The sequence below is a fragment of the Melanostigma gelatinosum genome, assembly GCF_949748355.1.
Source record: "Melanostigma gelatinosum genome assembly, chromosome: 15".
Taxonomy (NCBI): domain Eukaryota; kingdom Metazoa; phylum Chordata; class Actinopteri; order Perciformes; family Zoarcidae; genus Melanostigma; species Melanostigma gelatinosum.
This window is the reverse complement of record NC_136648.1, coordinates 2,374,191-2,389,929: the sequence shown is the minus strand read 5'-3', so window position 1 is coordinate 2,389,929 and position 15,739 is coordinate 2,374,191. Positions and strand designations below refer to the sequence as shown.

Sequence of the window (15,739 nt, the reverse complement as noted above, 5' to 3'; positions counted from 1 at the left end):
TAAGATCACACTGTAAGTTTGGCTTTATTTGACTTTTCTTTGCTCTCAGGCAGGTCTTTACATGAAATGAATCTCATTTTATTATTCATAGTGTCTGATGGTTGCAGCAGGGCGGTGTTGACCTCAAATGATCCGCATGTCCACCCGTGCAGCAGCACAGACGCCATCTCCATCTCCAGCTGTGATTTTTAACCTGCAATCGTTTCTTCGTGAATCATGCTCATGAATTAAATAAAAGAAAGGAAGGAAAGGAAGATAAAAGTAGTTACGCTTACCGTCCACACTTCTCAAGCGTTTTAGAACCCGGTAAACGGAGTCGTCTGAAAACGTTGCCGACGTCGTTTTAGTCTCTCCGGTTCTCTGCAGTACAGCTGCTGTACCACACGGTGGCGCAGTGGCAGAGAATTGTCTCGATGGTGCTTTTTGCATTTTATAATACTTCTTCATGTGCTGCGACAATTCCCGTGTCCAGTGGGGTCATCAGTCCTTCGTTTTCAGGCGTAGTAGTATGGATGGAGACTTTTACTGAAACGACTCTTAACAATCAGTTCTGGACAGAAACGCTGTTTTAAACAATGAAAACATGCTGCACTCTGTCACCACAACAACAGGGATCCTGGGATTAAATTCAGCTGGCTTCCTGCGTACTGTGTGTGTGTGTGTGTGTGTGTGTGTGTGTGTGTGTGTGTGTGTGTGTGTGTGTGTGTGTGTGTGTGTGTGTGTGTGTGTGTGTGTGTGTGTGTGTGTGTGTGTGTGTGTGTGTGTGTGTGTGTGTGAGTGTGAGAGAAAAACAACAACTTTTCGTATCTTTACTCCGAGAGCATGTCGTCTGCATAGAGATGGTACGTCGATGCATTTCAGGCTCCTCTTGCAAGTCCAGTCACGTTGCAGTTTGGTGCCCGTGAGGAATTCTTGATATCCTGCAACCTGTCATGACTAATAAAGACGTTCCACTTGCTATAGGGGTCTAAACAGAGAGTATGGGTCACGCTTCACAAGAGATTGTACGTTGTTTGTACCCAGTGTCTAAAACCCAACTCAACCATGGTTCTCTGTCGTGACGGTTATTGTTTCCACACCGAGCAAAAGGATGTAAAGAGAGCATGTAACGTTTACAGGTCACTGACCTTTAACCCGCATTCTCTGAGAACGAGACACTAACTGCCATTAACGGGCGCAGTGCAGGGCCTCTGCAGGTTGCTGTGTGTGCTCTGCTGATGAGCTGATTAAAGGGCTGGGATGCCATGAAGCCAAACGCTGGACCTTCATGTGGGAATATTTGGTTCACAGGCCTGTGTTACATTTGTGCATTCTACTGTTTCTCTCTCCATTACTGTCTGACAGAGGCCAACATCAAAGCAAATCACCACTTCATTGAGACAGAAGTCACATGTCTTCCTTCTGTTGCTTTGAACTCTTGAGCTCATCATGAAAACTTTAACCTTCATATACTTTTACATTACACTTGATACATCTTTACTGTACACTTCTGCCGCATGTATATGATTTTAAAATGTAACCCTGTATTTTAACTACTGCACGACTTTATGTCTTTGATGGTTCTCATTTTTAATTGCAGATTCTATTTGAAATTGAAACATTTAAGCCTCTTGTGTTTTCATTTATTCCTTCATCATGAGTAAACATGATAAAAAGGAACATCTTCAACCGGAAAAACAGCTCTGCCATTAATTGTAGTTTCTAATGTCCAGATTTTATTTATTGTTGATAACAATCCACTGCCACCTTCTAGAGGTTGTCATTGGCCGAATAAATGCTCGTGGCAGGCAGAGAATGAACACCTAAGGTGCAAAGTCGGCTGACAGATTGATGGTCGCCCTCTGCAGTTTGAACCCGACTTTAATCAAACCTGGCGCGAGTTTGTTTGATTCCTCAGCGCATTAATTGTTCAGCTCCTCGGTGTGAACGTGTGCAACAGCACGAATGAGGCAGATGTGCACTAACACAGAGCACGCGTGCTGCTATGAATATGAATAAAGAAATCTGAAGACGAATGCAATTGAATTTGAAATCAGCTCATTGCTTAAACATTAAAAAACCTCGGCGACACATGGCTCATCACTGCTGCGGGGTCACGACCACACGACTGCAATTCTTTATTTTGCAAAAGGGAAAACACGAACTTCATGTAGACGCTTGTTTTCATGTTTTATCTCTTTGTGTAATGGCTACTGTAACTCTCATCCCTGTCGCACGTGTGAAATACAGCAGCAATGCTCCTCATTTGCACTCTGTAGTGAAACTGACTGGACTTTTAGCTTTGGCAATCCAGCGACAGCTCTTGACAGCTTTTTCCTCTTCTTTCCTTCGTGTCTGTAGAATAACAGACACGAGTGGCCTTAGATAAAACATGTATGTAAGTAAAATAAAGTGTGTGTGGGGGGGGGGGGTGTTGGAGTTGAATATTCTCAGCTTCTTTATACTTCTACTCAGAGGGAAATGTACTTTTTTGATTCTCTACGTGGATCTGAGAGATCCAGAAGTTGTTGTTATAGATTATATTTGTGACGCCTGTGAATGTGACATTCATGCCCCCTCAATGTAGAACACAACGTCCCCGCTAACAATGAGCAGTTAACCACCTCTCGACCCCTCAGACTGATCTTGTGACCCGACCCCAAGGTTGGGAACCAGCGGACGAACCGGATCATCTGCAGTTAAAACATTGAATCCGTTGATGTGTCAGGGAAAAAAGTCAAAGTGAACAGAAAAGAAAAGAGTTTGAAATGTTTCTGGTGGACTTTTAAAGGAGGTGTGAGGTTGTGGAAAAACCTTTGTGCTTTGCTAAATAATGACGGAAACATTTTATCAGATCTGGATTTAACATCACACCGGCGACTTCACTAACAGTGACGCGTCTGATGGATTTATTGGACACGAAAAAGGCTGCTTCACTGCCACACTCGGGTTCGGCCTGTCGACACTACAAAGAGGCAGCGCCGACTACAAAGGAAATCCGATCCACCAGTGGGGATTCTGGAGCAGCTCAGAGTGGATGAGAGATGAGCAGTAAGTGGAGAAGAGTCAGAGCCTGCTTAGTTCAGATGAAACAACGTCTGCAAGCTTTCAGGTTCAGGCAGAGGACTCCAGAGGTACGACCAGCATCAACATCTGGATGTTGATGCTGGTCACAGTGCCAAGCAAGAATAAGAAGTTATGAGAGCGTAGCTGTGACTTTCTCTGTCACTTCACTACCGACAGACAGAGGAAACAGTCTTTCCTCTGTCGTTGAGTCAGAATCTGTCTTTGAAAAATCACAAAGTTGAATTTGTAATTTAATTTAAACTCCTCCTCTCGCTGTTTGAAACATTTCAGCAACATTATCGAGGCCTCACTTTCCGAGAAACACCGGGTCGGGACCCACAGGTTGGACCCAGGACAATGTATCAGGGGGAGTGTCTTCACTTTTATTTAACATTTATATCTGCAGTTCACCTTTTAGCCACGTGAGGGAGCCTGAACGTTGCTTTTGTTCTGATAAATGTCTACTTAAAACATTGACTCTGACATGAAAGGCTAAAGTTCACTCATAAAGTTTGTTTTACTGATGAGAGAAAATAAAAAGAATGAGATAGACGTCTGTATAGATTTTAATAACACACGCATGAAACTAATTTGTGATTCAGCAAATGCATTTCTCTTCTTTACATCTGAATATTTCTTCCATCACTGGAAATCAAAGCCCAGTACTGTGGGGAGTAAACCTTTAACTGAATGCCACAGAATGAATCAATACAACATCTACACATGAAACAGGATTACAGTTGTTCATTTCAATATAATACACATAAAAAAAATAAAAAATCTGAGCAGATAATCAGCTTCAGTCATCACTGTTTACATCTAACACACAAATACACAGAAAGATCAAAGGTGTGTGAACACACGTTTCTCCACTTCGGTGTCAGTGGAACGCTATCGCCTCCCAGTGGCAGTTCAGTCAATGTTTCTTCAGACTTTTCCTTCATTGTAGTCAGACAGGAATCTACAGTTCTGACCCATGAGTGTGCTATGTGCTTCATATTTACATTCATAAATTCTGCAGGCAGAAACAGACTTCTGTTTCTGTTGAGTGCAACTCTCACACGAGGAGAAGAAAATGGCGCAGAAAGGAGTTCGGCTGGACCAGGAGACCTTCTCTTGTTGCATCTGTCTGGATCCACTGAAGGATCCGGTGACTATTCCCTGTGGACACAGCTACTGCATGAACTGTATTAAAACACACTGGGATGGAGAGAAGGAGAAGAAACTCCACAGCTGCCCTCAGTGTAGGCAGACCTTCACACCGAGGCCTGTCCTGGTGAAAAACACCATGTTAGCAGATTTAGTGGAGGAGCTGAAGAAGACTGGACTCCAAGCTGCTCCTGCTGATCACTGCTATGCTGGACCTGAAGATGTGTCCTGTGATTTCTGCACTGGGAGGAAACTGAAAGCCTTCAAGTCCTGTCTGGTCTGTCTGGTCTCTTACTGTGAGAAACACCTTCAGCCTCATTTTAAATCTCCTGCCTTTGAGAATCACAAGCTGGTGGACCCCTCCAACAAGCTCCAGGAGAACATCTGCTCTCGTCACGATGAGGTGATGAAGATCTTCTGTCGTACTGATCAGCAGTGTATCTGTTATCTCTGCTTAATGGATGAACACAAAGGCCACGACACAGTCTCAGCTGCAGCAGAAATCACTGAGAGGCAGAGAGAGCTGGAGGTGAGTCGACTAAACATCCAGAAGAGAATCCAGGACAGAGAGAAAGACGTGAAGCTGCTTCAACAGGAGGAGGAGAACATCAATCTCTCTGCTGATAAAGCAGTGGAGGACAATGAGAAGACCTTCACTGATCTGATCCGTCTCATGGAGAAGAGAAGCTCTGATGTGAAGCAGCAGGTCAGATCCCAGAAGAGAACTGAAGTGAGTCGAGTCAAAGAGCTTCAGGAGAAGCTGGAGCAGGAGATCACTGAGCTGAAGAGGAACAACGCTGAGCTGCAGCAGCTCTCACACACAGAGGATCACAACCAGTTTCTACACAACTACCCCTCACTGTCACCACTCAGTGAGTCTACAGTCTCATCCAGCATCAAGATCCGTCCTCTGAGCTACTTTGAGGACGTGACAGCGGCTGTGTCAGAAGTCAGAGATAAACTACAGGACGTTCTGAGAGAGAAATGGACAAACATCTCACTGATGGTGACTGAAGTGGATGTTTTACTGCCACAACCAGAGCCCAAGACCAGAGCTGGATTCCTAAAATATTCACGTGAAATCACTCTGGATCCAAACACAGCAAACACACTGCTGTTATTATCTGATGGGAACAAGAAAGCAACAGTTATGAGTCAACAACAGTCTTATTCTAGTCACCCAGACAGATTCACTGGATGTTTTCAGGTCCTGAGTAGAGAGAGTCTGACTGGACGTTGATACTGGGAGGTGGCGTGTAGAGGAGCAGGAGTTGATGTGGCAGTCGCATACAAGGATATCAGCAGAACAGGGGCTAAATGTGCATTTGGATGGAATGACAAATCTTGGACATTAAGATGTAACAAAAAGAGTTTTACATTTTTGTACAACAAAGTCCAAACTCCCGTCTCAGGTCCTCAGTCCTCCAGAGTAGGAGTGTACCTGGATCACAGTGCAGGTATTCTGTCCTTCTACAGCGTCTCTGAAACCATGACTCTCCTCCACAGAGTCCAGACCACATTCACTCAGCCTCTCTATGCTGGACTATTGCCTTTGACGTTTGGAACCAGTGCTGAGTTGTGTGAACTGAAGTAGACAGAAGTGCTTTAAGGGTTAAACTCTGTGTTTGAACTCATTTTGTCTCCATGTTTGTTGCTGACAGCTGATTGTTGTGGCGTTTCTTCACTGCACAGAGATCAGCTGTCAGTCAAACATTGTGGGCGGTACTCTGACATCTTGTCATCAGTTGTTGTGTAAATGTTTGAATGTCTTCAGGTGGAGCTCCTTCCTGTGTCTGTTTAGCCATGGAGGCTATCACTGCTCATGATGATGATTGTTTACCTGAACTGACATTTCTCTGCATGAACATTTAAACTTCTCTGAGCTCTAAATGTTTGATGAATATTTGTGTTGATGCTTTTATTTTGTTGTTTCTCTTCCACTGCATGAATCTTAAAAGAGAAAACACCAGACCTTCATTTATCCGAGATGTTTCGTTCTCTTTGTGTGCATTTGTGAATGAATCTCTAACTGATCAAGAGTCATTTAACAGACTTTACTGATGGTGTGAACAAACTGAATGTTTACATGATGAATAAACAAACATGAACAAAGTATTTTCTTCTTGTCTTCATTCCAGGGTTTCATACAAAGCTGATGGAGAAAATATGAAACTCATAAGAGAGAAGAGAGTTTTCCTCCTGAAACTTACATTAAAAAGTGTTTAGAGTGCTTGTTGCAACATTATATTCATAACATGAGGCCACTAATGTGTATCTACCTGCTTAGGGACTACATATGAGAATTAGCTCCGTAGCTAACTCATTTCCATTAAGGTGGTCACTGAAATGTTGATTAATGAGCACTGTTCCTGGAAAATAAATGAAATCAAACAAAAGGACAAAAATTTACTGTTAGCAAAAGTTTGGAAGCATACTCAAAGGTGCCAAATTTAGAATATATATAATAAACCTTCAACCACTATTATACAGTCATGCCTTTGTGGTGTGTTGTGTTTTATTTTTCTATTTTTAAAAACATTGATGCCAACATGTACAGTATGTGCCAAATATATTAATTAGAGGAATAAATAAATACATAAATGAATAACATCCTGTCAAAAGCTGCAGCTCTCCAACTTCACCACCAGGGGGACCCAGAAGCCGTTGGACCATCCATAGACTTCACAACCCAGAATCCTTTGCGTCCGGGTATTCTTTTCCCCCTCTTCATATTCCTGCTACCAACTTTCAGCGCGAGCTCACAGAAGAGGAAACCGATGACTCGTCTGCAGCGTTGAAGCTGAAACCTGCTGTTCGGTACAATCTAAACCCGTTGAAGGAGCGAGTTTGACCGGTAAGGACTCAAATGGAGACTTTTAAATAAACAACCGTTTCAAAGACGTGACTTCAAGCTAACGAGCTAGCTTAGTTGCTCCGTTAACGTTACACGAGCCGTTGGTAAACACCTCTGCTCTTTATTATGTCATCCTTGGTGCAGCTGGTCGGTTCTTGTCCTCGTATCTCACTTTGTTATGTTCATTATTGTGCTCGTACGTCGGGCTAGTGGGCTCAAACATGCTCATGAATCCACAGTGGTGCTGCTGTTGTTGCTGACCTCTCTGTCTCGGGCTCTTTGCGTTTCCTGCTGCAGTTTTTATCTTAAAATCTGAAATGTCAAGTTGCTAAAGTGATGCAGAGAAATTGCCCCGAGTGCAGATTTAATAAGACATTAGCAGTAAGTACATGTACACAAGTACTACATCAAATATCGAGGTACTTGTGCTTTATTGGAGTATTTCTATATCATGCTAACACCTTCGACTCAACTTCATTCCAGAAGCAAGTATTATTCTTTGTAGTCCACATTTATTTGACATCTTTGTAGATTTAGATTATGGAGACATAATATAATTCCCCTGATCAATTATGATATATTATTATAGGTTAATCTACCTGGCAGCATATAACGTAATTAGCTCCACGTTAACAGGTACAACATTTAAGTGATTAATAAATAAATGCAGCAATACTTATATTTATAATATTGAAATCTGCCATTCTGCATTGTGAGTACTTTTACTTTTGGTATTCTGAGTATATTTTGATGTTTTTGTACTTTACTTTTCATTATGAAATAGCAACAGCCAATGAGGAGGGAGCGACCGACCAATGGTGTAACGTCATTACTGCCCCCCTCACCACTTTGCTGCTGTCCAATCACATGAAAGCTGGTTAACTCCTCCCTCTTCTTCTTCCTGCAGTGAAACACAGCACGCTCACACAGTCTCTGCCACGAGGAGAAAACGGCTCAGGAAGGAGTTCATGTGGACCAGGAGACCTTCTCTTGTTGCATCTGATCTCCTGAAGGATCCGGTGACTATTCCCTGTGGACATAGCTACTTGTGAAAGAACGCCAAGAGTGAATACACGATTTTATTTTTGTTCTAATCTTCACTGCATGTTAAAAAAGACAGAAACATTTACTGTCCCTTTAAGAGAAAACCCCTCCTGCTGGAATGCAGGACCTTGTCGTCTTGTTCCCTCCCCCTCACTGATATGCAAGAGTGAATATGGGTCTAACCAACATCTGATAGGACAGGAGGAGCCCCATTCAGTGAAGAACAGGAACAAGAGGCAGAGAGTTTGAGTTAAGCCAGCCAGTCTAGAGAAACTCTGTCAAGTCACTGTGACAAGTCGATATGGATCCGAAAATAATTAAACTAGACAAGGAAGTCTGCTCTTGTTGCATCTGTCTGGATCTACTGAAGGATCCGGTGACTATTCCCTGTGGACACAACTACTGCATGAACTGTATTAAAACACACTGGGATAAGAAGAAACTCCACAGCTGCCCTCAGTGCAGGCAGACCTTCACACCGAGGCCTGTCCTGGTGAAAAACACCATGTTAGCAGATTTAGTGGAGGAGCTGATGAAGACTGGACTCCAAGCTGCTCCTGCTGATCACTGCTATGCTGGACCTGAAGATGTGTCCTGTGATGTCTGCACTAGGAAACGGAAAGCGTTCAAGTCCTGTCTGGTCTGTCTGGTCTCTTACTGTGAGAAACACCTTCAGCCTCATTTTAAATCTCCTGCCTTTAAAAAACACAAGCTGGTGGACCCCTCCAACAAGCTCCAGGAGAACATCTGCTCTCGTCACGATGAGGTGATGAAGATCTTCTGTCGTACTGATCAGCAGTGTATCTGTTATCTCTGCTTAATGGATCAACACAAAGGCCACGACACAGTCTCAGCTGCAGCAGAAAGGACTGAGAGGCAGAGAGAGCTGGAGGTGAGTCGACTAAACATCCAGCAGAGAATCCAGGACAGAGAGAAAGACGTGAAGCTGCTTCAACAGGAGGAGGAGAAAATGAATCTCTCTGCTGATAAAGCAGTGGGGGACAATGAGAAGATCTTCACTGAGCTGATCCGTCTCATGGAGGAAAGAAGCTCTGATGTGAAGCAGCAGGTCAGATCCCAGCAGAGAACTGAAGTGAGTCGAGTCAAAGAGCTTCAGGAGCAGCTGGAGCAGGAGATCACTGAGCTGATCCGTCACATGGAGAAAAGAAGCTCCGATGTGAAGCAGCAGGTCAGATCTCAGCAGAAAAGTGAAGTGAGTCGAGTCAAAGAGCTTCAGGAGAAGCTGGAGCAGGAGATCTCTGAGCTGAAGAGGAACGACGCTGAGCTGCAGCAGCTCTCACACACAGAGGATCACAACCAGTTTCTACACAACTACCCCTCACTGTCACCACTCAGTGAGTCTACAGACGCATCCAGCATCAAGATCCGTCCTATGAGCTACTTTGAGGACGTGACAGCGGCTGTGTCAGAAGTCAGAGATGAACTACAGGACGTCCTGAGAGAGAAATGGACGTACATCTCACTGATGGTGACTGAAGTGGATGTTTTACTGCCACAACCAGAGCCCAAGACCAGAGCTGAGTTCTTAAAATATTCACGTGAAATCACACTGGATCCAAACACAGCATTCACAAAAGTGTTATTATCTGATGGGAACAGCAAAGCAACATTAATGCATCTACAACAGTCTCATTCTATTCACCCAGACAAATTCACTAAATGTCATCAGGTCCTGAGTAGAGAGAGTCTGACTGGACGTTGTTACTGGGAGGTGAAGTGGAGAGGAAGAGGAGGTGATGTGGCAGTCTCATACAAGAATATCAGCAGAAAAGGGGACTGGGCGGAATGTAGATTTGGATGGAATGACAAATCTTGGGCATTATTATGTGACAGAAAGAGTTTTACATTTTTTTACAATGGTGTCCAAACTCCCGTTTCAGGTCCTTGGTCCTCCAGAGTAGGAGTGTACCTGGATCACAGTGCAGGTATTCTGTCCTTCTACAGCGTCTCTGAAACCATGACTCTCCTCCACAGAGTCCAGACCACATTCACTCAGCCTCTCTATGCTGGACTATTGCCTTTGACGTTTGGAACCAGTGCTGAGTTGTGTAAACTGAAGTAGACAGAAGTGCTTTAAGGGTTAAACTCTCAGTTTGAACTAATTTTGTCTCCATGTTTGTTGCTGACAGCTGATTGTTGTGGCGTTTCTTCACTGCACAGAGATCAGCTGTCAGTCAAACATTGTGGGCGGTACTCTGACATCTTGTCATCAGTTGTTGTGTAAATGTTTGAATGTCTTCAGGTGGAGCTCCTTCCTGTGTCTGTTTAGCCATGGAGGCTATCACTGCTCATGATGATGTTTGTTTACCTGAACTGACGTTTCTCTGCATGAACATTTAAACTTCTCTGAGCTCTAAATGTCTGATGAATATTAGTATTGATGAATTAGTATGTTGTTTGTTCTCTTGGGTCTTAAGAGAGAAAGCGGCAGACCTCCTTTATCCTCCACACTTTGTTCTCTTTGTGGACATTTGTAAAGAAATCTATGGTCACATTGACTTGTTTGTCCAAACCAAATGTTGTTGTTGTTGTGAGGTATTGTAGAAGTGTAATGATCCTGATCATAATCAATAAGGAGATCTTCCATTCTTCTCTTTTACATGCTGACATTCTGCTCAAACTCACTGATTGTGTGGATGAAGTGAATGTGAAGATGAAATCATTGAACAAGAGTCATTGAACAGACTTTACTGAAGCTTCACATGATGAATAAACCAACATGAACAAAGTCTTTTCTTCTCCTCTTCATTCCAGGGTTTCATACCAAGCTGATGGACTAAATGTCACACTGATATGAGAGTAGAACTGAGGCAGTTTCCCTCCTGTAACACCACAAAGTTCAGAGTTCATGTTTAGAGCAGAAGAGTAGTGTTGGGATTTGACCATGTGCTCTGAACAAAGGGGCTTGCAGGGCCTGCAGAGCAGTCAAAAGCCTGATTTGGGTTTAAGATAACATCAATCTCCAGGAGACGTTAAGTTGCACCTAAGTGTGAGTTTTCATCAAAACTCACACTGAATAATAGAAGCCTTCCTGCAAAAGGAAGAAAACGCATTCTTCAGAGAAAGAGAAGGACAAATTCTCTTTCCAATCAAGTCGACATTTGCCGGTCGTAAGGAAGAAAAATGTATTTAACCTCCGAGGGAATCCAGAGTTCAACCAAGAACCACATCGACCGCAACAAAGTCATCTCAGAGTAAGAGGATTGTGCCTTGGCAGAGATAGTGTGTTCATTACCTTGTTTTGTTTAAGTTACTGTTTTGTCAGAACGTGTTCTTGTGTATGCTCACGGACCACAGAGGTCCATTAGTGCTGTGAAGAGACTACTGTGTTCCGTACAGCTTGTTAGATCCTGGGGTACTTCTGGCCCGATACGGGGCTACTTACTGACTCAGCTCTCTGTTAAAAGATTGTCGAGCTGGTGTTCTTGCGAGGGAACTCTCCTGGCTCTGCTAACTGCCGTTACTCCCGACGTCTACCCTGCTTCCTCCGGTCTGAGTGCACTCGGTCGAGGGGCCACCCTGACCCCGGGCGCTCCCACCAGTCGCGTCGGTTATGGCAGCTTCCCTCTTCTGGATCCGTGCTCTTGGTAAATGCCAGGTTAGGTTTTGACGGCTAGGATCACTTCTAAAACCGTAAGGGATTGTTAAGTGGATTCGGTCTCTAGGATAACCTTTCAGAACTCAGTTGTTAGACATACAATGGCTTTAACTTTTTACTGCCACAAGGAACTTTCACTACTTGAGCAAATAAATGCACTTGAGAAATTTACTTTAAATGTAGATTAGATATTTATTGCAGGTTATATTTAGTTAGTTAGCAAGGGTTAAGCTACAGCTCACGTAAAATGTTACTATACTTGATTTGTTACTTTAATTTTCTTCTTAGATTATACTCATTCGTTTTAGATGCCGAGACGGCTCGGTTGGAGCTGGATCTTCAATGGTGCGATGAAAAGGTTATTTTGGCGTTGTTAGGAGCGAAGGTCCGGCCGGACCCTCGGCCCTCCTGCCCTCGCAGCGGAGTCCGTTCAACAGTCCTCAAGGCTCAGTACAAAGTCTTTATAGGACTGCCGCGGTTCTCCGTTGTTCAGTTGTTAAAGTCGAGCAGTGGGGAGAGGAAAATCTCCGTCTTTCAATGTTTGTCCACGAACAGCGGTCTTCTTTCCGTGAACAGAGACGAAGTCCTCGAATACTTCAGTGGCGATCGTCCGTATCTTCTCAGAGCGTCTGGGCGGCTCGTGCAGAAATCCCGTCTTGCTGTTTGCAAGTTACTTCTTTTATAACACTTTTGGGCTGCCTCTCCCGTCTCTCCCCCCTCTTCCCCAACACGGCCTCCCTCAGCCTATGATTAACATGACATCATTGATCTGGTGCATGTGCTTCGAAAAGTACCTACATTTTGTGTGTGTGCATGAGGAAATCACCCCAACTTCCCTGTCTGGGCGCTTACTTAATCAAGCTCTGCGCGTGTCTGGGTGTTCAACATCTGTTGTACTTCCCCTTTTCCTACACTCACACATTTCTAACACGGATTAGTTATCATAATCACAGTTACAGTTGTTACTCACTTTACTTAGTACACATTTGCTTATAAAATTATTATTGATCTCATCCTTCATCATTATTGTGCTTTGTGTCTTTTCTTCTCAACCATCATTATTTCCCCATCCCTTGAAGCCAACACCCTGCTTACTTCCTCTTTCTCCGTACTTTCTACACTCAGACTGCACTATACTCAGATACACATATTATTATTATTATCAGGTTTACATTTGTTAAATCACTCTATGTATTAAACATTCGTTATGTAACGATCATACACTTTACCTTTCAATTACACTTTAACTGTTGATTTCTGAGTATATGCTTCATGCTTTTTATATCCTGACCTTCCCCTGATCGTGTAGTAAGTATCCAAGGCGGCTTTCTCTGTGAGCTCAACTCTTCTCGACAAGCTGCAATAGTGTTATGTTAGATCAGACACCGCGAGTGAAGTTGGGAACTTTGACTTTATCATTTAACCAGAACCGCGGCTGGCCGACTCTAAGTGCGTCAGTCGGGATTTTGTGTGATAAGTTAACAGTTTCCGTTTTTTTACGGCGGTGAGGATCTGCCTTGTTTTAAGTGTCCCTCCCCCCTCCCTCTTTTTTTCTCCTATTTTACTAACACACACGCACACAGTCACATACATATACTGGTTTATCTAACTATCTCAGACAGGTGTGTTAAAATGCGGTCTCTATCGTAGCCACTGTTAGATCCGGGGGTTTTCCTTGGCCCGATACGGGGCTACTTATTGACTCAGCTCTCTATTACAAGATTGGCGAGCTGGTGTTCTTTCGAGGAACTCGCCTGGCTCTGCTAACTACCGTTACTCCTGACGTCTTCCCTGCTTCCTCCGGTAAACACGCACTCGGCCGAGGGGCCACCCTAGCCCCGGGCGCACCTACCTGTCGCGTCAGTTATGGTAGCTTCCTCTTTTGGGTCCGTGCTCTTGGTAAATTGCCAGGTTTGGTTTTAACGGCTTGGATTACATATAAAGCCGTAAGGGTTTGTTAAGTGGATAGGTCACTAGGATAACCATTCAGAACTCAGTTGTTAGACATACATAGATTTAACTTTTTACTATCACGAGGAACATTTACTACGTAAGCAAAATGAATGCACTTGAGAAATTTACTTAAAATGCAGGTTAGATATTTATTGCAAAATATATTTAGCAAGGGCAAAGCTTCAGCTCACATAAAATAATAATACTTCACATGATTTCTTACTTTCAATTCTTTGATTATACTCATTTGTTTAGATGCAGAGTCCGCTCGGTTGGAGCTGGCTTTGGGTGCGGTGAAAAGTTCTTTTTTGGAGTTGTCAGGGGCGAGGGTCTGGCCAGACCCTCCTCGCTCCTGCCTGCTCGGCAAACGACGCCCGTTCAGCGATCTTCGAGGCTCAGTACAAAGTCTCAAGGGCGGCTGCGGTTCTTTCGTTGTCCAGTTGTTAAAGTTGAGCAGGGAGGATAGGTGGTTCTTCGTCTTTCAATCTTTGCTCATGAAGGGCCGTCTTCTTTCTTTGTTCTTCGTTCTCGGTTGGATTCTTCATTCTCGGTTGGACCTTCCTTCTCGGTTGGATCTTCCTTCTCGGTTGGATTCTTCCTTCTCGGTTAGATTCTTCCTTCTCGGTTGGACCTTCCTTCTCGGTTAGATCTTCCTTCTCACTTGGATTCTCCTTCTCACTTGGTTTTCGGTCTTGCTTCTCTCATCTTTCTCCTCAAAGGGCCGTCTTCTTCTCTCTTCTTTCTTCTTTCTCGCTTCTCGATTCTTTTCTTCTTTCTTTTCTTCATTCTTGCTTCTCGATTCTTTTCTTCTTTCTTTTCTTCATTCTTGAGCAAAGACGAAGTCCTTGAGCATCTGTAGAGCGAAGTCCAGGGTCCTCTCAGGTGGAGCACTAGGATGGCTCTTACGACGTTATCCTCTCGTCTGGTAGCGGGTCACTTCTTTTATAATACCTTTGGGTTATCTTGACCCCCCCTCCTTTCTCACTCGGCACCTGATCCATTCTTCATCATAATGTGTGTGTGCTTATGCTGTGGATGTGTGGAAATCACCTTGCCTTCCGTAGGCCTGATCTTGCAATCCTAACGTCTCTGCATCTTCACTTCCCCTTTCGCTCGCACACACCCACATTTCTAACTCAGATTGGTTATCAGATCACAGTTACAATTGTTATAATCAGTTACAGTTGTTAATCGCTTTATTTAGCACACGCTTGCTTTAAAATAATTATTAGATTTCATCCTTCCTCATTATTAAGCTTTGTGCCTGCTCTCAACAGCCGTTATTTCCACATCCCTTCAGGCCCTCACCCTGCTCACTTCCTCAATTTAAACACTCACTCAGACTGCACTTTTACTTAGATACAGCTATTATTATTATTATTATCAGGTTGACATTTGTTAAAATCCCTTCACATTTGTTATGCAATTCATGCTTACTTTAAAATAATTATTAGATTTCATCTTTTAACTCTTAATTTTACGCTTTGTGTCCCTTTAACCTAATTTACAGGCCTACCATATATTCCTCATTTAAGGCTGGTCCTGGGATCTCAACTCTTTTTGACACCACGCGTCATTTTGGAGTCACGCATGAGACTACCCCCTCCATTTTGATAGTCCTATCTACCCCGCCATATTGTTTGTAGTCCCAAGTGGCATGGCCACGTTTTAGGTTACATTCCACCATTGTCTGGATAGTTTCTCGCTTCTCCGCACACATACATGCACACACACACACACACACACACACACACTCTCATCACCAATTGTTTGTTGATTTTAGATAGGAGGCTTGTGATTGTGTAGTAGTAGTTGTTAGTTTTAGATATTATTCGACTTGATCATTATTATTGGAATTTAATAAACTCCATTGAGCTGATCCAGCTGTGATCAGCTGATCATCCATCATCAGAAACGAATCACTTCACATGATGCTTCAGAGGAAAGAACGTATTGTGTCTCTTCAAGCATATTTCCTCGTTTCCTCTCTCCTTGCATGGTTTTCCTTGTGAGGGAAACGTCGATGTACCACAGGTGTCACAGTGTGTATATCTGAGATTTTAAAGTTCTTTTAT

The 15,739-nt window shown here is 43.4% G+C and overlaps 1 protein-coding gene and 1 pseudogene across 2 annotated transcripts in view; both read left to right on the top strand.

Moving 5' to 3' along the window:
* The first annotated feature begins 4,120 nt into the window (after positions 1 to 4,120).
* LOC306789732 lies at positions 4,121 to 10,822 on the top strand (annotated as a pseudogene). The gene is made up of 2 exons: positions 4,121 to 5,774; positions 8,389 to 10,822. The product of its transcript is annotated as an uncharacterized misc_RNA (transcript).
* The window catches only part of stard3nl (STARD3 N-terminal like), a 33,067-nt gene continuing 24,315 nt past the window's right edge, over positions 6,988 to 15,739 (top strand). The window contains exon 1 of the mRNA XM_079285225.1: positions 6,988 to 7,048. The gene's annotated coding sequence lies outside the window, so the exon portion shown is untranslated. The remainder of the gene's footprint in view (positions 7,049 to 15,739) is intronic.